At 46.7% G+C, this 24,244-nt stretch overlaps 1 long non-coding RNA gene across 1 annotated transcript in view; it reads left to right on the forward strand.

Annotated features, from left to right (window-relative positions):
• LOC116980967 overlaps nt 1–11,891 on the forward strand; it is a 12,820-nt gene extending 929 nt beyond the window's left edge. The window contains exons 2-3 of the long non-coding RNA XR_004414129.1: nt 9,415–9,427; nt 11,827–11,891. This is a non-coding gene — a long non-coding RNA (uncharacterized LOC116980967). The remainder of the gene's footprint in view (nt 1–9,414; nt 9,428–11,826) is intronic.
• Nucleotides 11,892–24,244: the final 12,353 nt, after the last annotated feature.

A 24,244-nucleotide genomic window follows, 5' to 3' on the forward strand; every position in this document is an offset into this window, starting at 1 on the left:
CTGCAATGCCTTCCGGTCGGAGACAGAGCAGTTGCCATACCATACTGTGATGCAGTTGGTAAGGATGCTCTCGATGGTGCAGCGGTAGAAGTTCACCAGGATCTGAGGAGACAGATGGACCTTCTTCAGTCTCCTCAGGAAGAAGAGACGCTGGTGAGCCTTCTTGATCAGAGTTGAGGTATTGTGGGTCCAAGAGAGGTCATCGGAGATGTTGACTCCCAGGAACCTGAAGCTAGAAACACGTTCCACCTCCGTCACGTTAATGTGGATGGGGGTGTGCGTGCCGCCCCTGGACTTCCTGAAGTCTACAATGAGCTCCTTGGTCTTCTTGGAGTTAAGGGCCAGGTTTTGTCAGCGCACATGCTGCTAAGTGCTGGACCCTCCTCCTGTAGGCCGAACTCATCGTTGTTGCTGATGAGGCCAATCATCCGTTGTATCATCTGCATACTTGATTATGGTGTTAGTAAGCCATGTACAGGTGTGCATATCATAGGTGAAGAGGGAGTATGAGGATGGGGCCTCAGCACACAGCCGCTGTGGAAACGCACGGTGTATCCGGGTGAGGGTTGAAGAGGTGTGCTTGTCTAAACCAAACAGACTGGCGGGCTGTTGGTTAGAAAGTGCCAGTATCCAGTTGCAGATGGAGGGGTCGATGCCCAGGTTAGCGCGAGTTTGGTGATCAGTTTTGATGGTATAATGGGTGGTTGATGCTGAGCTGTAATCGATGAACAGCATTCTCACGTAAGTGTCTCTTGCGAAGGTACCAAAGGCCACACACTTGTGGTCCATTCTCCCCTCTAAACCTGCCTTGTCCACTCACCTGTGCAAGGGTCGTAGTTTCCAACCTTTCACCCACTAGTGCCTATTTGGCTTACTTGGCTGGGAAAGGATGGGGAGGAATCGGCCTACAGACGGGGAGTGTCACAGCTGCCATCCTGGTTGCCGTAGCAATAGGGAAGTTTCACGGCAGTCGGGTCACGACCCATGACCGTAACTGTTGCGACGCTACCCCAAATGGATTACCCGCGATGAACTGCAGGTAGGCACTTACCATCAAAGATCTTATAGCGAAGAGCTCCGCTATAAGATCTTTGCTTACCATTGTTTCCAGCGTAGCGGCCCCGTTAAAACCCACTGAAATTGTCAATTTTTGCGCTGTAAATAATTATGGAAATCGGGATAAGCATGTGAGACATTTAGCCTACTTCAGAATTCCAAAAGTGAGGAGAAATTACGGTAGATAGAAACAAGAGCTGAAGGGACAACAACAGCCAGAGTGCTTGGCGAACATTGGCCGTTTGCTCACTGCATTTCAGCAACGAAGGCATTATTTGTGTTTTTTCTTGATTCCTTTGGCATATAAAAAGTTTCAGAAGTGATAAATCTGGCTGTAATTTTTTTAAAATCGCCTATGTTTCTCGTGGGTTTTTACATACAAAATGAAAACGCATCTGAAGAAAAATTTACAGCCATATTTATCACTTCTGAGAATTTTTAGATGCCAAAGGAATCAAGAAAAACACAAATAATGCCTTACTTGATGAAATGCAGTGAGCAAACGCGATAATTCCCAATCTTTTTGCATGTTTACCAAGTATATGTTTATAGTCCCTTCAGTTCTACACCTTCATTTCACTTCACGTTTGGAATTCTGAAGTTGAGTACATGTCTCTCACACTTACCCCGACTCCCACAATTTTTTTCCGCGCAAAGATTCAACATTTTGGCGGTTTTTAACAGGTACGCGTTTCTAGCATTAATAACATATACCGGAAGTGACGGATGTCTTCCAGTTGGATTTAGCGGCTCCGTGCGTCGAGCCCTATGACCCTGTGACATTTTGTACAACCACCCTATAACCTAGAGCTCAATGCTCTTAAGACAGTGGAATTGATTGTAGACTTTAGGAGAGCTCCCCCTCCCCTCCCCCCACTCACCATCAACAACACCACAGTCACATCTGTGGAGTCTTTGAAGTTCCTGGGAACCATCATCTCCAAGGACCTTAAGTGGGGGCTACCATCGACTCCACAGTAAAAAAGGCACAACAGAGGATGTACTTCCTACGGCAGCTGAGGAAGCACAATCTGCCACAGGCAATGATGGTCCAATTCTGCACGGCCATCGTAGAGTCTGTTCTCACCTTCTCCATCATAATCTGGTTTGGCTCAACCACCAAGCATGACACCTGGAGGCTGCAGCGAATCGTTATTGGCTGCAACTCTTATCTGTCTGCACATTATCATTATCCCTCCATTCCCTGCCGATCCAAAAACCTGTTAAATGCCACTGTTGTATCTGCCTCCACCACCCCTGGCAACACACTCAATGTGCACTCTAACCTCTTATAAACATCTTTAAACTTTGCCCCACTCTCGTTAAAGCTATACCCTCTAGTATCCTAATTCTGTCCTGGGAAAAAGGGGCGGGCATGGTGGTGCAGCAGCAGAGTTCCTGGCTTACACTGCTTGCAGTGCCAGAGACCCGGGTTCGATCCTGACTACGGGTGTTGTCAGTAGAGATTTGTACATTTTCCCCTTGACCCGCGTGGGTTTTTTTTTCCAAAGACATGCAGGTTTCAGATTCAGATTCAATCTTTATTGTCATTGTGCAGTGTACATTGTGCAGAGACAACGAAATGCAGTTAGCATCTCACCCAGAGGAGCGAACATAGAATAATGGAACAGCAAAATATATATATGTACATACAGTAGCAGTAGTGCAATTTTTCTGGGGGAAGGAGTGTCCCGGGGTGGGTGACTGGCACTCACCAAGGTGCAGAGTTAAGTTGTGTAACAGCCACAGGGAAGAAGCTGTTCCTGAACCTGCTGGTCCGGCAATGGAGAGACCGGTGGCGCCTCCCGAATGGGAGGAGGGTAAACAGTCTGTGGCTGGGGTGAGAGCAGTCCTTGACGATGCTGAGCGCCCTTCGCAGACATCGCTTGCTTTCGACAGATTCAATGGAGGGGAGTGAGGAACCGATGATGCTTGGGCAGTTTTCTCCACCCTCTGCAGTGCTTTCCGGTCAGAGACAGAGCAGTTGCCATACCATACTGTGATACAGTTGGTAAGGATGCTATCGATGGTGCAGCGGTAGAAGTTCACCAGAATCTGAGGAGACAGATGGACCTTCTTTAGGCTCTTCAGGAAGAAGAGACGTTGGTGAGCCTTCTTGACCAGTGTTGAGGTATTGAGGGTCCAGAGAGGTCATCTGAGATGTTGACCCCCAGAACCTGAAGCTGGAAACACGTTCCACCTCCGTCCTGTTAATGTGGATACAACCCCCGTGCGTGCCACCCCTAGACCTTCTGTAGTCCACAATGAGCTCCTTGGACTTCTTGGAGTTAAGGGCCAGGTTGTTGTCAGCGCACAATGCTGCTAGGAGCTGGACCTCCTCCCTATAGGCCGACTCATCGTTGTCGCTGATGAGGCCAATCACCGTTGTATCATCTGCATACTTGATGATGTGTTAGTACCATGTACAGGTGTGCAGTCATAGGTGAAGCGGGAGTAGAGGAGGTGTCATCACACAGCCCTGTGGAACCCAGGGTGAGGGTTGAATAGGTGTGGTTGTCTGACCTAACAGACTGGGGTCTGTTAGTTAGAAAGTCCAGTATCCAGTTGCAGAGGGTGGGGTCGATGCCCAGGTCGCTGAGTTTGATGATCAGTTTTGAGGGGATAATGGTGTTAAATGCTGAGCTATAGTCGATGAACAGCATTCTCACGTAGGTGTCTCTGTTGTCGAGGTGGGAGAGGGCGGAGTGAAGTGCCGTTGAGATGGCATCCTCCGTACTCCTGTTCTTGCGGTAGGTGAACTGATAGGGTTCAAGTGTGGGAGGTAGGCAGCCTTTGAGGTGTGCCAGGACCAGCCTCTCTTAGCACTTAGTGATGATGGGAGTAAGTGCAACTGGGCGGAAGTCATTAAGGCTCGCCGCAGTGGAGTGGTTTTGGCACCGACACGATGGAAGTGGTTTTAAGGCACGTGGGGACAACTGCTTGGGCAAGTGACAGGTTGAAATGTCAGTCCAGACAGTAGGTTAATTGGTATAAATGTAATTGACCTAGTGTGTGCGGGGTAGTTTTAATGCACGGGGATCGCTGCTTGACGTGGACTCGGTGGGCTGAAGGGCCTGATTCTGTGCTGTATCTCAAAACTAAACTAAAAAAGGCTCTGACTGTCTGGTTAAAGATATGAACACATGGGCTCACTGGTCTGAGGGCTATAGAAAGAATCTTGCACTTTGCTGACTTTCACAAGCAATGTTAAACTGAGACCAACGAGGTAACGGCATTAGTTTGTTTTAGAGAGATGGCGTGAAAGCAGGCCCTTCCGCCACCGAGTCCAAGCAAACCAACAATCACGTGTACACTAGTCCTATATCCTTCACACTAGGGGCAATTTACAGACGTCAATTAACCAGCAAACCGGCACATCTCTAGAGTGTGGGATGAAACCAGAGCACCCGAAGGAAACCCACGCGGGTCACAAGGAGAACGTACAAACTACAAGCACGCGTAGTCAGGATCGAACCCGGGTCTCTGGCACTGTAAGGCAGCAACTCTTAGTCTATCGCTGCGCCACCATGCTGATCAATTCACTTGATGCTAAGGAAGTTGTATGTTAGCCCTCTGCAAACTTTAAAACACAATGAGATGTTCCTTCTCCATTTGGCACATCAACTCCTCTCCGTCATTCAATCATATTTGGATTGGCATGGCTTAGAACATCAGAACAACCCTCTGCTGCTTTATAAGTATTTTTCCACAACAAGGTAGTGTGGCTCAGCGGTAGAGTTGCTGCCTCACAGCGCCGGAGACCCAGGTGCTGTCTGTGCAGAGTTTGTATGTTCTACCCGTGACCCGCGTGGGTTTTCTACGGTGCTCCGGTTCCTCCCACACTCCAAAGTCGTGCAGGTTTGTAGGTTAATTGGCTTTGGTAAAAATTCCCCAGTGTGTAGGATAGTGTGGGTGTACAGGTGAATGCTGGTCGGCGTGGCCTCGGTGGGCCAAAGGGCCCGTTGCCACACTGTATCTCGAAAAGAAAACACTTGAGATTTAATATTGTTTGCCTTTGATTTCTTGACAGATCTAAGTAGATCTAAGTAGCGTTTGGCGGCGCGACTCACCCGTTGCAGCGGCCCCTACAGCCCGTCTGTCTTTTTTTAAATTTTATGTCTAGTTAAATGTAGTGTTGGTGTTTTTTTAATACTGGGTTTAAATGTGTATATGTGGGGGGCGGGGGAAACTGTTTAAAGTCTCTTCCCTGTACGGGAGACCCGACCTTTTCCCTGTCGGGTCTCCGTTGTCGTTGGGGCCTAGCACCGTGGAGCGGCCTCCAACCTGAACGACCCGGGGGCTCGGGAGACTGCGGTGCTGCGGACTACTCACCATCGTGGGGCTGGCCGGTCTCGGAGCGTGGGGAGCGGTGGTGACTCGCTGCTGCGACTCGACTCCTGGGGCTCGGAGGCTCCAGCAACGCAGCCGCAGGTCCGGTGGACTGGGACATCGGGAGCTCGCGGGTCCGGGTGGAGAGACCGCTTCCCGAAGCTCCAGCAACGCGACTTCTCCAGCCCGTGTCGCGGGGATGGAACGACCCGGAGCGGGGACGTACATTGTCCGGCACGGCTTCATGGCCGTGGGACATTACAGCGCCCGCCGCGGGCTCCAACACTGTGACTTTTAGACCGGGAGCGGGGCCGTGCATCGCCCGGCACGGCCTAAAATGGCCGTCGGACTTATCATCGCCCGCCTGGGGCTTGGACATCGGGGGAGAAATGGAGAACAGGGAGAGAAAAGACTTTGCCTTCCATCACAGTGAACCCACTGTTTGTGTGAATTAAATGGTGTGTATGTCTAGGAAATTGTCTTTGTTTGTATGGCTGTGGAAACGGAATTTCGTTTGAGCCTCACTGAGGCTCAAATGACAATAAATGGTATTGTATTGTATTGTATGGTATTGTAGATTAAGACAACCCGTTATCCCCTCTGTTGATCAAATGAAGGGGTGTAATTGCCTTAGACTCTCCCCCACCTGCCCTTCACTTCTGGAGTAATAGAATCAAACTCATAACTTTTGGAAACATCTTCCTTTAGTTTAGTTTCTACAAGTGGGATTTAATTCAATGCAGATTTAACTTTCTCCTGTGAAGCATTATCTTGTCCATCACTCGGGTTTCATCAACACATTTCATTTCTTGGAATGTTAACAGTTTCATGTTGACAGCAAAGTTGCAGCTTGTGTGCATTGGCAATGTAGCTCTTTCATATAAGCAAGACACAAGCCAGAACATGAAGGAACAGAGTGCTGGAGTAACTCAGCGGGTTGAGCAGCATCTCTGGAAAACATGGGTGGGTGAAGTTTTGGTTCAGGACCCTTCTTCAGGACCAGACGTCAACGAGTGCTGGACACACCATGATGTAGAAACATAGAAAATAGGTGCAGGAGTAGGCCATTCGGACCTTCAAGCCAGCACCGCCTTTCAATATGATTTTGGATGATCAGCCAAAATCAATAACTTGAGAATTAAGGGACTGAAGTTTAGGGGTAACATGAGGGGGAACTTCTTTACTCAGAGAGTGGTAGCTGTGTGGAATGAGCTTCCAGTGAAGGTGGTGGAGGTAGGTTCGTTTTTATCATTTAAAAATAAATTGGATAGTTATATGGATGGGAAAGGAATGGAGGGTTATGGTCTGAGCGCAGGTATATGGGACTAGGGGAGATTATGTGTTCGGCACGGACTAGAAGGGTCGAGATGGCCTGTTTCCGTGCTGTAATTGTTATATGGTTATATGGTTAATACCCCATTCCTGCTATCTCCCCATATCCCTTGATGCTGTTACCCTAAGAGCCACATCCAACACTCTCTTGAAAACATCCAGTGAATTGTCCTCCACTGACTTCTGTGGCAGAGAATTCTACAGATATTCTGCGTGAAAACGTTTTCCCTCTTCTGAGTCCTAAATGGCCTAACCCGTTATTCTTAAACTGTGACCCCTGGTTCTGGACGCCTCCAACATCGGGAACATTGTTCTTGCATCTAGCCTTCACTCCTTTAAGAATTTTATATGTTTCTATAAGATCTCCTTTCATCCTTCTCATTTCCAGCGAATTCAAGCCCAGTCGACCCATTCTTTCATCATACGTAAATCCCGCCACCCCAGGTATTAACCTGGTGAACTTACGCTGCACTTAGGAGTGCGAAGTGTCGATGCCAGGGTCCAGGGCCCGCTTAAGAGCCCTAGAAGCTCAGGGGTTTTAGATGCTCTCTGATGTATTCTGAGCCTTATTTTGGAGCATTTTTTCACCAAATTTATGATCAATATTTCAGAAATTACCAGGAACCTGAGAGGTAGCTTTTTCACACAAAGGGTGCTGGGTGTATGTAACGAGCTTCCAGAGGAGGTAGTTAATGCTGGGACTATCCTAATGTTTAAGAGATATTGGACACGTACATGGATAGAACAGATTTAGATCGATATGGACCAAACGCGTGTGAGTGGGACTAGTTTAGATGGGACATGTCGGTCGGTGTGGGCAAGTTGGGCTGAAGGGCCTGTTTCCACACTGCATCATTCTATGACTAAAAAGTGAAGAAGAACAATGAATGTAGATAAGTAGAGCAGGTTTGAAAGAGGAGTGAAATGTAAAGGCAGAGAGAGGTTTATGGGTGGAAAGGAACATAGGAAAGGAGGGGGGAGAGTGGGCTTGGGCAGATGGGTGAAGGGAAAATAGCCACAAAGTGCTGGAGTAACTCATTTAACTCTAAAACCTACATTAATTTTGCAATCTCACTAAAAATAATCCCCCTTTCCCTCTCCCCTCCCCATCACTCTCTCCCCTCCCCCATTCTCTCTCCCCCTCCCCTTCTCACATCCCCCCTCTTTCTTGTGGGGGGGGGGCGAAGATGAAGGTGGCGCGGGCCCAGCGGGCGGGGTGATGAAGGTGGCGTGGGCCCAGCGGGGACCCAGCGTGCGGGGGGATGAAGGTGGCGTGGGCCCAGCGGGTTGACGGGGGCCCAGCAGGGGTCAGTGGGGGTGGCGTGGGCCCAGTGGGGGTGGCGTGGGCCCAGCGGGGGTCAGCGACGGTGGTGTGGATCCAGCGGGGGTGTCGTGGGCCCAGCGGGGGTGGCGTTGGGCCTAGCGGGGGTGGCATGGACCCAGCGGGGGTCAGCGGGGTTGGCGTGGACCCAGCGGGGGTGGCATGAGCCCAGCGGGGGTGGCGTGGGCCCAGCGGGGGTCAGCGGGGGGTGTTGTGGGGGGAAGATGGCTTGGGCTCCGGCGGCGGGTGGAGGCGAGGGGAGCGGGCTCCGCTGCAGCGGCGTCTGGTGTTGGGGTTACAGCTGTTGGGTTCAGATTCAGCCACTCTTGCTCGGCGACGGGAGAACAGAGAACTGGCCGTTTCCAAAATGGAAACGTTGATTTTTCTTTCCGATTTTTTTTTTTTGTGTTATTTTTTCTTAGGGGGGGGGGAAAGGGGGGTGCGGTCGCAACTGAGTTCCTTGTATCTAACACTTGAGTCCAGTTGGTTATAACCACTGTGACCTGTGGTCATATGGTGAAGTGGTTTATTCCCTTCTGGGGCGGCCTTCCATTCGTAAGATCGCAAGTTTGTAAACCATCATAATCAGAGGTGACCTCATAATGTGTCTGGCCGGCGACCTCACAGTGAACTGCATCCGTAACCATGAAAGACGGACGGGCTCCATTATATCTGTCAACTTGAAGTCGGTGCACCATATCCAATCTGCCAGGCATTGAAACAGCTGGTAGCCACTAGAGATCAAAACTTTAACCTTCACTGTGCGGATTAATAACCCAAGAAAGGTGTATCGAAAATGCCGGTGAAAAAGGAAAGTGCCAAGCAGGCTTACAAAATGAGATCTAAGGTAGATCTGAATCTGTTAATAGACCAAGATAAAAGGTGGAGTGACTCAGCGGATCTTATTCTTAAACTGCGACCCGCTGGTTCTGGACTCCCCCTACATTGGGAACATAGGGACGTAGGGCTCTACTGCCACCTCTGAGCTTTTTAAAAAATCCATCCAGTGACAATCCTGTCTCCAGTCTGCAACATTCCCCCATCTCACCCCCCCCCCCCCCCCCCCCCCCCCCCACCCCCCCGCCGGCCCCCCTCTCTGGACCATTATATATCCACTGTTGGTGCAACAACTGTCTTGGCTTCTCTACTCCACTGGCCCACTCAAACCGGAAGGGTCCTGACCTGAAACGACAAATGTCTCTGGGAAACAAGTAGAGTAGCTATGGAAACTATGAGATTCAAAGAAGAGGAAGTACTGACAATTTTGAAAAATATAAAAGTGGATAAGTCTTAAGGTCCTGACAGGATATTCCCTGACAGGATATTCCATAGGACATTGAGGGAAGTTAGTATAGAAATCGCAGGGGCTATGACAGAAATATTTCAAATGTCATTAGAAACGGGATTAGTGCCGGAGGATTGGCGTACTGCGCATGTTGTTCCATTGTTTAAAAAGGGTTCTAAGAGTAAACAATGAACAATTAAACATTGGCTTACTATAGGATAGAACTTTATCTATCCAAGGAGGGAATTGATCTGCCAACAGTCATAAAACACAAGATAAAGGCGGTCATGGTGGCACAGCGGTCGTTACAGCGAATGCACGCCGGAGACCCAGGTTCGATCCCGATTAAGGGTGCTGTCTATATGGACGTTCTCCCCATGACCTGCGTGGGATTTCTCCGAGAACTTCGGTTTTCTCCCACACTCCAAAGACGTACAGGTTTGTAGGTTAATTGGCTTCGGTAACATTGTAATTGTCTCTAGTGTGTGGAGTAGTGCTAGTGTACGGAAGAGGATGGGGTTGTACAGTTTGATATCCACGGGGGAAGCAGGATCTCCTGTGGCATTCTGTGCTGCATCTTGGCGGAACCAGTCTGTTGCTGAAGGTGCTCCTCAGTGTGTCATGGAGAGGGTTACGTAGCAGCACAACAGTAGTGTAAACATGTTGCACTGTAAAACCCTTACTAAACAGCAAAAAAAAGCTCAGTGTATATTAGAGAAACAGACAATTAGTCCAAATAGTCCTGTCCAAATATCGTCTAAGTGCCATTGTACCAGCCTCCACTACCTCCTCTGGCAGCTTGTTCCATATCCCACCTCCTGGGTGAAGGGAGTGAATTAATTCTGGTAGACAAAAATGCTGGAGAAACTCAGCAGGTGAGGCAGCGTCTAGATACATGCTGCCTCATCCGCTGAGTTTCTCAAGCATTTTTGTCAACCTGCAATTTTTCCAGCATCTGCAGTTCTTTCTTAAACAAGTTAATTATGGTAGTGCTTTAGGAATGCTAGATTCAGCCGAGTCTTAAACAATGCCTCTGTAGAATAATCTATTCCGTTTTGGACTAATCATGCTTTTTTTGTTGATGGGGTGAGAAAACGATAATCTTTGAGGCTGGGCAAATAACCATGGGTCAGGCAAACTAGTTTAAATTGTACAAATTGCATTTTCACTTCAAATGAAATAAATTGGCTTGTTTAACCGTTGCTTATTCTTCCACATGAGCTCGTTTACAGCATCTGCAGACTTATTTTAATTTAAAATTCTTTTAAAATAGGGTTTGACTTAGAACCATGAATTGGAGACCCAAAAATCTGTCAAATTGGTTATCAAAATTACCATGTGCTCCCCGAAATGATGCCAGCTCTTGGGAACATTTTCATTATAATTCTTCACTTTTCCTTCAAATTCGATTTTTTAAAAAAAGGTTCAGCTTGTGAACTTTCAACAGCCCTTTAATTTTAAATATCCTTCGCAGACTTGGTGCGCTGAAGGGCCCGTTTCCACTCTGCATCTCTTAAACTAAAACTAAACTCACGAGCACGGCTTGTTGTGGGAATTACAGAGACATGGCTGCAAGAGGGCCGGGGATGGGAACTGAATATTCACGGGTATACCTCCTATCGAAAGACAGACAGGTGGGCAGAGGGGCTGGAGTAGCTCTGTTGGTGTGGAATGACATTCAGTCCCTTGCAAGGGGTGACATTGAAACAGGAGATGTTGAGACAGTATGGATAGAACTAAGGAATTGTAACGGTTAAAATAACCTAATTGGACTTATCTAAAGGCCCCCAAACAGTAGCCTGGATATTGGGTGCAAGTTGATTCAGGAATTAAAATTGGCATGTAGTAAAGGTAATGCTACAGTTGTTATGGGAGATTTCAACATGCAGGTAAACTGGGGAAATCAGGTTAGTACTGGACCCCAACAAACTGAGTTTGTGGAGTGCCTCCGTGATGGATTCTTATAGCAGCTTGTATTGGAGCCAACCAGGGAGAAGGCAATTCTGGATTTAGTGTTATGTAATAAACTGGATTTGAGGTCAAGGAGCCATTAGGAGAAAGTGACCATAAAATGGTCAAATATAATCTACAATTGGAGGGAGAAGGGTGGACCGGAGGTGTCAGTGTTACAGTTGAATAAAGGCGACTATGGAGTCATGAGGGAGGAGCTGGTCAAAGATGACTGGAAAGATACCCAAGCAGGGATGACAGTGGAACAACAATGTTAGGTATTTCTGGGAATAATACAGAAGGTGCAGGGTCAGTTCATTCCAAATACGAAGAAAGATTCCAAGGTTAGTAAGGGATGAATGTGGCTGAGAGGGGATGTCAGGGACTATTTAAATGTAAAAGAAAAGAAGTACAACTTAACAAAGATGAGTGGGATGCAAGAGGATTGGGTAATGTTTAAGGAGCAACAGAAGATAACCAAAAAGACAATACGGGGACAAAAGATGAGGTACAAAAGTAAGCCAGCCAAAAATATAAAAGAGAATAGTAATAGCTTCTTTAGGTACTGTATGTAAAGAGGAGAACATTAGTTCAGACCAAAGTTGTACCCTTGTAGACTGAAAAGGGTGAATATATAACGGGGAACAAGGAAATGGCAGATGAGTTGAACAGGTACTTTGGATCCGTCTTCACTAAGAAGGACACTAACAATCTTCCTGATGTACTAGTTGCCAGAGGATCTACAGTGACGGAGGAACTGAAGGAAATCCACATTAGGCAGGAAATGTTGTTGGACAGACTGATGGGACTGAAGGCTGATAAATCCCCAGGGCCTGGTGATCTGCATCCCAGGGTACTTAAGGAAGTGGCTCTCGAAATCATGGACGCATTGGTGACCATTTTCCAATGTTCTATAGATTCAGGATCAGTTCCTGTGGATTGGAGGCTAGCTAATGTTATCCCACTTTTTAAGAAAGGTGGGAGAGAGAAAACAGGGAATTATAGACCAGTTAGCCTGACATTGGTAGTGGAGAATTTGCTGGAGTCAATCATAAAAGAAGAAATAGCGGCATAAGAATAGCAGTAACAGGATCGGTCCGAGTCAGCATGGATTTACGAAGGGGAAATCATGCTTGACTAATCTTCTGGAATTTTTTGAGGATCTAACGAGGAAAATGGACAAGGGAGGGGGGGGGGGGGCAGTGGATGTGGTGTAACAGAAAGCATTTGATAAGGTCCCACATAGGAGATTAGTGGGAACATTAGGGCACATGGTATTGGGGGTAGAGTGCTGACATGGATAGAGAAGTGGTTGGCAGACAGGAACCAAAGAGTAGGGATTAACGGGTCCCTTTCAGAATGGCAGGCAGTGACTAGTGGGGTACCGCAAGTCTCGGTGCTGGGACCCGCAGATATTTACCATATACATCAATGTTTTAGATGAAGGGATTCAAAGTAATATTAGCAAATTTGCAGATGACACAAAGCTGGGTGGCAGTGTGAACTGTGAGGAGGATGCTATGCGAATGCAGGGTGATTTTGACAGGTTGGGTGAGCGGGCAGATGCATGGCAGATGTAGTTTAATGTGGATAATTGTGAGGTTATCCACTTTGGTAGCAAACACAGGAAGGCTGATTATTATCTAAATGGTGTCAAGTTAGGAAAATGGGAAGTGCAACGGGATCTGGGGTTCCTTGCTCATGAAAATAAGCATACAGGTCCAGCAGGGAGTGAAGAAAGTGAAAGGCATGTTGGCCTTCATAACAAGAGGAATTTAGTATAGGAGCAAAGAGGTCCTTCTGCAGTTGTACAGGGCCCTAGTCAGACCACATCTGGAGTATTGTGTACAGTTTTGGTCCCCTAATTTGAGGAAGGAAATTCTTGCTATTGAGGAACTGCAGCGTAGTTTTACAAGGTTAATTCCCAGGATGGCGGGATTGTCATATGCTGAGAGAATGGAGTGGCTGGGTTTGTACACTATGGAGTTTAGAAGGATGAGAGGGTATCTTATTGAAACATATAAGATTCGGACGCTAGAGGCAGGAAACATGTTGCCAATGTTGGGGGAGTCTAGAACCAGGGGCCGCAGTTTGAGAATAAGGAGTAAGCCATGTAGAAAGGAGACGAGGAATCACTTCTTCACAAAGAGAGTTATGAATTCTGTGGAAATCTCTGTCTCAGAGCGGTGTGGAGACCGGTGCCCTGGATACTTTCAAGAGAGAGCTAGATAGGACTCTTAAAGATAGCAGAGCCAGGGGATATGGGGAGAAGGCAGGTACGGGGTACTGATTGAGGATGATCACCATGATCACATTGAATGGCAGTGCTGGCTCGAAGGGCCAAATGGCCTTCTCCTGCACCTATTGTGTATTGTCTATTGGCTCATCCCCGGATTGCGACTGGGTTCTCTTCTCGGGAACTCTTTGTAACCCGAACAGTTTGCAAATGGGAAATGCCGAGGTAAGGACCGATTTCACACTTGGTAGAAGATGCTTTCAGTTCCCATAGCAACGGCCAACTGTATCTGCTGGACTCACAAACTCTCTATTGGATGGATGGGCCGTACATAAAGAGGGTGACCGTGCAGTGGGGAGGATTTGCATCTAAATGTAGAGCAGACAAAATGTATAAGAAAAAACAGCAGATGCTGATTTACTCCAATGATCGACTCAAAATGCTGGAGTAACAGCGGGACAGGCGGCAACTCTGGATAGAAGGAATGGGTGATGTTTCGGGCCTATCTTCAGTGTAAACCAGCATTCCTTATATCACCCTCTCCATCTCTCGTTATCCTCACCCCTGACTCTCAGCTTGAAGAAGGGCCTTGACCCCATAACGTCACCTACTCCAGCATTTTGTGACTATCTTAAATGTAGAGCAAGATGGGGGCAAATGGCCTGGAAGAGAGACCAGAATAAGATGCAATGTCAAATTCCCATCTGCAGGGGATCAGTTCTACCTTACTGAGCCATGGCTCAGTAAAACTATAAAGGATAGTATTCGGCTGAAGGCAAGGGCATATAAGGTAGCCAGAGATAGTGGGAGGGTAGAGGATTGGGAAGCATTTAAAGGTCAGCAAAAAATAACTAAGAGATTAATTAAGACGGGGAAAATAGACCATGAAAGGAATTTAGCGAACAACATAAAAACTAATAGTAAGAGTTTTTATAGCTATATAAAAAGAAAAAGGGTGGCTAAGGTGAACGTTGGTCCATTGGAGGGTGAGACTGGAGAGTTGTTGGTGGGGAACATGGAAATGGCAAAGGCATTAAACGAGTATTTTGTATCAGTCTTCACCATAGAAGACACAAAAAATATTCCAACGCTGGATAAACAGGGGGCGGTAGGAATGGAGGAGCTAAATACTATTAAGATCACCAAGGAGGTGGTATTAGGGAAATTAATGAGACTGAAGGAGGATAAATCCCCTGGGCCTGATGGATTACATCCAAGGGTCTTGAGGGAGATAGCGGTGGGGATTGTGGATGCATTGGTGATAATTTTCCAAAACTCCCTGGAGGCAGGAACGGTCCCAGTGGATTGGAAAATGGCCAATGTAACACCTATATTTAAAAAAGGAAGTAAACAGACGGCGGGTAACTAAAGACCGGTTAGTCTAACATCGGTGGTGGGTAAAATGTTAGAGACAATTATTAAAGAAACACTAACGGGGCACTTGGATAAACATGACTTCATCGGACAGAACCAGCATGGTTTTGTGAAGGGGAAGTCCTGTTTAACGAATCTGCTCGAATTCTTTGAGGAAGTAACAACCCGGGTGGATAAAGGGGAACCGGTGGATGTGGTATACTTGGACTTCCAAAAGGCTTTTGACAAGGTGCCACATAAGAGACTATTGCTAAAAATAAAAAATTATGGGATTGGGGGTAATATATTAGCATGGGTAGAGGATTGGCTAACAAATAGGAAGCAGAGAGTGGGGATAAATGGTTCATACTCGGGATGGCAACCGGTAACTAGCGGGGTTCCGCAAGGGTCGGTGCTGGGACCCCAGTTGTTCACAATGTATATAAATGATTTGGAGGAGGGAACCAAGTGTAATATATCAAAATTTGCGGACGATACAAAAATGGGAGGAAAAGTAGGGGATGAGGAGGATAGGAAGAGTCTGCAAAAGGATATAGATAAGCTAGGTGAGTGGGCAACAACTTGGCAGATGAAATTTAATACTAATAAATGTGAAGTGATTCACTTTGGGAAAAAAAATGATAGGGCAAGTTATTTTCTAAATGAGGAGGAGCTGCGTTGTAATGCAACGCAAAGGGATCTAGGGGTATTAGTACATGAATCACTAAAAGTTAGTATGCAGGTGCAGCAAGCAATCAGGAAGGCCAATGGAGTTTTGGCCTTTATTGCTAGGGGGATTGAGTATAAAAACACGGAGGTCTTGCTGCAGCTGTACACAGTATTAGTGAGACCACATTTGGAATACTGTGTACAGTTCTGGGGTCCATACTTAAGAAAGGATGTACTAGCCCTGGAGGCAGTGCAGCGAAGGTTTACAAGATTAATTCCTGCAATGAGGGGATTGACATATGAGGAAAGGTTAAGTAGGCTGGAACTCTACTCTTTGGAGTTTAGAAGAATGAGAGGCGATCTCATTGAAACATATAAGATCGTGAGGGGCCTTGATCGGGTGGATGCACCGAGGATGTTCCCAATGATCGGGGAAACTAGAACTAGGGGACATAGTTGCAGAATAAGGGGGGGCTCTTTTAAAACTGAGATGAGGAAGAACTTCTTCACCCAGAGGGTGGTTAATTTATGGAATTCACTGCCCCAGGGAGCAGTGGAAGCAGAAACTTTAAATATATTTAAGACTAAAATAGATGTTTTTTTAGCTGCCAAGGGGATAAGGGGCTACGGGGAGAGGGCAGGGATATGGACCTAGGTATGGTTAGTATAGTAAGACCTGAGTGATCTCCTGGACAAGTGTCGATCGCCTGGATTGGGGTCGGAGGAATTTCCCGGATTTTTTTCCCGAATTGGACCTGGGTTTTTATCCGGTTTTTTGCCTCCCCCAGGAGATCACGAGGTTCTTGGGGTGGAGAGGGGTGATAGCGGTATAAAGGGGAGGGTAGTGTCTTGTGTTCTCTGTCTTGTGTCTACTGTTTGTGGGTAAGTGTGTCTGTTTAGTGTTCAGCCATGAGCGAATGGCGGTGCGGGCTCGACGGACCTGGTGGTCTACTCTCGCACCTACTTTCTATGTTCTATGTTTCTATGTTACTCATTATGGTGGTGTTTAGTTTGTGCGTAGTCTGTATTGGAGAATTATATGTGTAGGCTTATTATTGTCATGTGTACTGAGATAAAGTGAAAAGCTTCGTTTTCAAAGGTTTCAAAGGCCTTTTATTGTCACCTGTACCAATTAAGGCACAGTGATATTCGAATTACCAATTCGCCGAACTAAAAAAGTAACAAGACACACAACTACATGAAAGTTAACATAAACATCCACCACAGCGGATTCCTCATTGTGATGGAAGGCAATAAAGTCTAACCTTCTTCCCTCATTTTTCTCCTGCAGTCGGGGCAGTTCAACCATGTGTCGAGGCAATCGGAGCTCCCGCAGCCGGCGATCCAAGCCCCCGGGTCGGTGCGATCCAAGCTCCCGCGTAGGGCGATCCAAGCTCCCGCGTCGGGGCGATCCAAGCTCCCGCAGCCTGCGGTCGAAGTATGGTGAAGCGTCTCAGGCTGTGAGTAGAATAAAATAACACTGCATCTGGTTGTGTTATTGATGTGTGGGAAGGAGCAGAACTGCAAATGCTGGTTTGAACCGAAGATAGACACAAAATCTGGAATATCTCAGTGGGTCAGGCAGCATCTGTGGAGAAAAGGAATGGGTGACATTTAGGGTCGAGACTCTTCTTCAGACTGAGAGTCAGGGCTGAGGGGAACGAGAGATGTGGAAGACATTTGAAAGCAGATGATGATCAAGGAATAGTAGATTGGTTCGTTCAAAGGTAGATACAAAATGCTAGAGTAACTCAGCGGGACAGACAGCATCTCTGGAGACAAGGAATGGGTGACATTTCGGGTCGGGACCCTTCTGCAGACTAGAATGGTTTATTGTTGGCAGGGGAGAAGATGACAACAAGGCATACACCCAGTAAAATTAATCAGGTCAGTGTAATCAAACCCGAAACATCACCTGCCACTTTTCTCCAGAAATGCTGTCAGTCCCACTGAGTTCCTCCAGCCTTTTGTGTCTATCTTCGGTTTTTCATTGATCTTTGACATTGTCCTCCATGGTGAATAGAGCGTTTGGTATACAGGCCTTGCTTTCTCAGGATCGTATGATGGTGGGGAGGTCAATACCCCTGCTGGACCGGGCAGTGCCCACCACCTTTTATAATCTCCTTCTTACCATATAATACCATATAATACCATATAACAGTTACAGCACGGAAACAGGCAATCTCGACCATTCTAGTCCGTGCCGAACACGTATTCTCCCCTAGTCCCATATACCTGCGCTCAGACCATAACCCTCCATTCCTTTCCCGTCCATATAACTATCCAATTTATTTTTAAATGATAAAAACGAACCTGCCTCCACCATCTTCACTGGAAGCACATTCCACACAGCCACCACTCTCTGAGTAAAGAAGTTCCCCCTCATGTTACCCCTAAACTTCTGTCCCTTAATTCTCAAGTCATGTCCCTTTGTTTGAATCTTCCCTACTCTCAGTGGGAAAAGCTTATCCACGTCAACTCTGTCTATCCCTCTCATCATTTTAAAGACCTCTATCAAGTCCCCCCTTAACCTTCTGTGCTCCAAAGAATAAAGCCCTAATTTGTTCAACCTTTCTCTGTAACTTAGTTGCTGAAACCCAGGCAACATTCTAGTAAATCTCCTCTGTACTCTCTCTCTATTTTGTTGACATCCTTCCTATAATTAGGCGACCAAAATTGTACACCATACTCCAGAATTGGCCTCACCAATGCCTTGTACAATTTAAACATTACATCCCAACTTCTATACTCAATGCTCTGATTTATAAAGGGCAGCACACCAAAAGCTTTCTTTACCACCCTATCTGCATGAGATTCCACTTTCAGGGAACTATGCACAGTTATTCCCAGATCCCTCTGTTCACCTGCATTCTTCAATTCCCTACCATTTACCATGTGCGTCCTATTTTGATTTGTCCTGCCAAGATGTAGCACCTCACACTTATCAGCATTAAACTCTATCTGCCATCTTTCAGCCCACTCTTCCAACTGGCATGAATCACCAACTCCACCTATCTTAGTATCATCTGCATACTTACTAATCCAATTTACCACACCATCATCCAGGTCTTTGATGTACATGACAAACAACAGTGGACCCAACACAGATCCCTGTGGCACCCCACTAGTCACTGGCCTCCAACCTGACAAACAACCATCCACCATTACTCTCTGGCATCTCCCATTCAGCCACTGTTGAATCCATCTTGCTACTCCACCATTAATACCCAACAATTCAACCTTCTTAACCAACATTCCGTGAGGAACCTTGTCAAAGGCCTTACTGAAGTCCAAATATACAACATCCACTGCTTTACCCTCATCAATTTCCCGAGTAACCTCTTCAAAAAATTCAAGAAGATTAGTCAAACATGACCTTCCAGGCACAAATCCATGTTGACTGTTCCTAATCAGACCCTGTTTATCCAGATGCTTATATATATTATCTCTAAGTATCCTTTCCGTTAATTTGCCCACCACTGACGTCAAACTAACAGGTCTATCATTCGCAGGTTTACTCTTAGACCCCTTTTTAAACAATGGAACAACATGCGCAGTACGCCAATCCTCCGGCACTATTACCGTTTCTAATGATATTTGAAATATTTATGTCATAGCCCCTGCTATTTCTACACTAACTTCCCTCAATGTCCTAGGGAATATCCTGTCCGGACCTGGAGACTTATCCACTTTTATATTTCTCAAAAGTGTCAGTACTTCCTCTTCTTTGAATCTCATAGTTTCCATAGCTACTCTACTTGTTTCCCTTACCTCACATAATTCAATATCCTTCTCCTTGGTGAATACCGAAGAAAATAAATTGTTCAATATCTCCCCCATCTCTTTTGGCTCTGCATATAGCTGTCCACTCTGACTCTCTAATGGACCAATTTTATCCCTCGTTATCCTTTTGCTATTAATATAGCTGTAGAAACCCTTTGGATTTACTTTCACCTCACTTGCCAAAGCAACCTCATATCTTCTTTTAGCTTTTCTAATTTCTTTCTTAAGATTCTTTTTACATTCATTATACTCCTCAAGCACCTCATTTACTCCATGCTGCCTATAATTATTGTAGTTCTCTCTCTTTTTCCGAACCAAGTGTCCAATTTCCCTTGCAAACCATGGCTCTTTCCAACTTTTACTATTTCCTTTCAACCGAACAGGGACATAAAGATTCTGTACTCTTAAAATTTCACCTTTAAATGTTTTCCATTTCTCTTCCACATCTTTCCCATAAAACAAACTGTCCCAATTTACTCCTTTTAAATCCTTTCGCATCTCCTCAAAGTTAGCCTTTCTCCAATCAAAAATCTCAACCCTAGGTCCAGTTCTGACCCTCTCCATAATTATATTGAAACTAATGGTATTGTGATCACTGGTCCCGAACTGTTCCCCAACGCATACCTCTGCCACCTGACCCGTCTCATTTCCTAACAGGAGGTCCAGCACCGCCCCTTCTCTAGTAGGTACTTCTATGTTTGCTGAAAAAAATTATCCTGCACACATTTTACAAACTCCAACCCATCCAGCCCTTTTACAGAATGTGTTTTAATACTGAAATTTAAGCTAAATAAATTATTATCAGAGAAGGTTATAACATTATTCCAAATTACAAAACAAGAACATTTCGAATTTGGGGATAAACCCCATAAACGTTTGGCAAGCCAACTGAAAAAACGGGAAAAAGACCATCATCATACTTCCAGGTGTCAATCCCGGCTCTAAGTTCATCCACCTTTCTTGCAATGCTCCTAGCATTAAAATATACACATTTAAGAAACCCACCCTCTCTTATTCTCTGTTTATTGTATTTTTCTTCTCTCTCCCCTACATTTTGGGTCAGAGTGCTACCCTTCTCTGACTCCTGCCTCACACACTGACTGCTAGCTTTCCCAATTCGAGTCCCTCCCCCCAACCATACTAGTTTAAATTATCCCCAGTAGCCTTTGCAAATCTCCCCGCCAGGATATTGGTCCCCCTCGAGTTCAAGTCCACCCCGTCCTTTCTGTACAGGTTGCACCTTGCCCAAAAGAGGTCCCAATGATCCAGAAACTTGAATCCATACCCACTGCACCAGTCCCTCATCCACGCATTTATTCTCCACCTCGCTCCATTCCTACTCTCACTGTCGCGTGGCACAGGCAGTAATCCTGAGATTGTTACCTTTGCAGTCTTTCTCCTTAACTCTCTACCTAACTCCCTAAATTCTTCTTTCAGGACTTCTTCTCTTTTTTTACCTATGTCGTTGGTACCTATATGGACCACGACCTCAGGCTCCTCTCCCTCCCATTTCAGGATTTCTTGGACACGTTCAGACACATCCCTGACCCTCGCACCCGGGAGGCAAACTACCATCCGGGTCTCCTGTCTGCGTCCACAGAATCGCCTATCCGACCCCCTGACTATAGAGTCCCCTATTACAATTGCCCTCCTCTTCTTTTCCTTACCCTTCAGAGCAACAGGACCGGTCTTTGTGCCAGAGGCCCGTCCGCTGTCGCTGCCCCCATGTAGGCTGTCTCCCCCCACCCTTACTCAAACATGAGTACTTATTTTCAAGGTGTACAGCCACCGGGGTACTCACCAGTCCCTGCCTCTGCCCATTGCCCTTCCTAACTGTGACCCAGTTTTCTGTCTCCCGTGGTCTTGGAGTGACCACCTCCCTGTAACTCCTTTCTATGACCTCCTCGCTCTCCCTGAGCAGACAGAGGTCATCGAGTTGCTGCTCCAGGTTCCTAACACGGTCCCTTAGGAGCCCCATCTCGACGCACCTGGCGCAGATGTGGACGTCTGGAGGGCACTCAGACTCCATGATGTCCCACATCTGACATCCAGAACAGTAAACTGCCCTGGCCCTCATTCTCCCCCTTGTTCGAAAACAAAAATGCCTTACCCAGGATACAAGCCAATCAGCTGCTTCCTCTGGTCCTCTTCCACCAATCCGAGGCTTCCACCAGAATCCTTCTCTGGAAGTGAGATGGAACGTTGCAGATTTGGGTAACTCACAGCTCCAGGTAACTCCTCCTCGCACCAACGGCTCCCCGGGCCTCTGTAAATGCAAGCCCCGCGCTGTTTTTATACTCACAGCTCCAGGTAACTCCTCCGCGCACCAACGGCTCCCCGGGCATCTGTAGAAGCAAGCCCCGCGCTGTTTTTATACTCACAGCTCCAGATAACTCCTCCTCGCACCAACGGCTCCCCTGGGCTTTCGAGTTGCCAAACCTGGCCGTGATGAAACCAGTCAAAATGCTGCCATATACAGGTCCAGCACCGATTTTCCGGCACTCTTGGTTCCAGAGACTTTCTGGATTATCCTTTTTGCCGGTGAAAAAGAGGTCCCGGTCTCCGAGGGGAGTTCAATGGTACTGGAGCGGTCCACCTAGGCCGCCGGTGGGCTGAGTTATCGGCCCGCAAAGTTGGCCATGGAAGTGGGCAATTGGAACGGATCTGCCGGCTCTGACCGCCGGGGGCAAATTCATCCCGCCGATCGGCACAGAAGTCCCGATGAGGTTAAGATCAGCCGCCTCACCCGGCCTGGGTGCCACATTTTCGGGGGGAGTTCCGGGCGCAATTCAGGAGCGCACTCGCAATTTTGTCTGGACCACTAGTTGCCGAAGAATCGGTGGTGGACCTGTACATTGTGTTTGTTTGCGTATGCGCACTGCTTGGTGTTAGTGTTTGAGGTATTTTTCCCGGGGTTGGGATGAATAGCCACTCATGGATTCAGTCGACACTGGATAACTATCTCTCCTGCCTAGATTCACATGCAAGCAGGTCATTCGGCTCAACTTATTCAAACTAACCAACATGTCCCATCTACACTAGTCCCACCTGCCTGTGTTTGGCCCATAACCTTCCTAAACCGTTCCTATCCATGTTATGCTTCACATATGAACCCTGTTAGAGGAAAGATGTTGTCAATCTGGAGGAGAGGGAGCAGAGAAGATTTACGAGATGTTGCCAGGACTCGAGGGACTGAGCTATAGGGAGAGGGTGGGCAGGCTAGGACTTTATTCCATGGAGTGCAGGAGGCTGATCTTATAGAAGTGTATAAGATCATGAAATGAATAGATTGGGTAAATGCACACTTTTACCCAGCGTTGAGGAAATTGAGAACCAGAGGACATAGGCTTAAGGTGTGGGGGGAAAGGTTTAATAGGAACCTGAGGGGCCAATTTTTTACACAGAGGATATAAGGTGTGTGGAGCGAGCTGCCAGAGGAGGTAGTGGACTATAACAATATTTAAAACACATTTGGGTGGATAGGGCAAGTTTAGAGGGATATTTACCAAATACAGGCTGGTGGGACTAGTGTAGCAGGGACATGTTGGTCGGTGTGGGCAAGTTGGGTTGAGAAGCCTGTTTCCACGCTGTGTCTCTCTTTGAGCAGGTTCTTCGAGTTATAAATTAACTGCTACTATCGAACTATCCATGTGAAACCACTGGCTTACTATTTTAAGCTATTTCCGTACATCACACAGAGGGGAAATAATTCAGAGTTCAGGCAACCGATGAAGTAATCAATTATTCCTACTCCGCAGCACGACCGTGTAATAATGAATTAATTGATGCTCTGTTCCATTATGTGGCCATTTAGAATGCGCAAGGCATTTTTGGCTGCAATCTTTCGTAAGTAATGACTGTGCCACATTCTCGACAAAGGGTTTTGTGTAGCAGCATTAATTATATCCTGCCACTTCACCTTCCAAATGACAAATTAAACTTTACGGCCTTGTCGATTTATGTGCTTTTGATTTGTATCGAGATTTACTTTGGTAGTCCGAAGAAGGGTCACCCGAAACGTCACCCATTCCTTCTCTCCAGAGACGCTGAGTTACTCCAGCTTTTTGTATCTATTTACGATGGATGTTGCCAGGACTTGAGGGCCTGAGCCATAGGAGAGTTTCAGCAGGTTTGGTGTGCAGGAGGGTGAGGGGTGACCTCAGAGAGGTGTACAAGACCGTGAGGGGAATAGATAAAGTGAATGCAGTATGTTATGCAGGGTTTGGGAACCAAGAACCAGAGTACATTGGTTGAAGGTGAGATGGGAAAGATTTACTTTCAGACCCTAAACGTCACCTGCCCCTTTTCTCCAAGATGCTGTCTGTCCCGCTGAGTTCATCCAGCCTTTTGTGTCTATCTTTGGTTTTTCATTGATCTTTGACATTGCCCTCCATGGTGAGTAGAGCCTTTTGATTCCAGAGCCTTCCTGGATTATCCTCGGAGACTTTACTAGAAAACCTACCTGATCTCCCGGTTGCTCAACACTTTATTCTCCTCCCAATCCCACACTGACCTTTCTGTCCTTGGCCTCCTCCATAGCCAGAGTGAGGCCCAGCACAAATTGGAGCTGGGGTTTGGACGATCAAATTGAAATTAGCTTCCTTGAAGTTGTTGCCAGGAGAGCAGTTTGAAGATTAAATAATTTAGTGGGCTTAGCATAAGCATTGGCTGCAGCTCACTGCATTGGTCATAATTAGCAATGTTGGATACATGTAAACATGTATGATCCCTGAGGCCTGACATTAGGGTGGTTAGTGGTACCCAGTTGACTGAAACAGGTTTCACAATTGCTGCTAGTCAGGGGGTGGTGATTGTGTGGAATTCTTTGCCACAGAAGGCTGTGGAGGCCGTCAATGGATATTTCAAAGGCAGAGATAGATAGATTTTTGTTTAAGAAAGAAAATGCAGATGCTGGAAAATTGAAGGTAGA

The sequence above is a fragment of the Amblyraja radiata genome, chromosome 15 (genome assembly GCF_010909765.2).
Source record: "Amblyraja radiata isolate CabotCenter1 chromosome 15, sAmbRad1.1.pri, whole genome shotgun sequence".
In the NCBI taxonomy this organism is placed as follows: Eukaryota; Metazoa; Chordata; class Chondrichthyes; order Rajiformes; family Rajidae; genus Amblyraja; species Amblyraja radiata.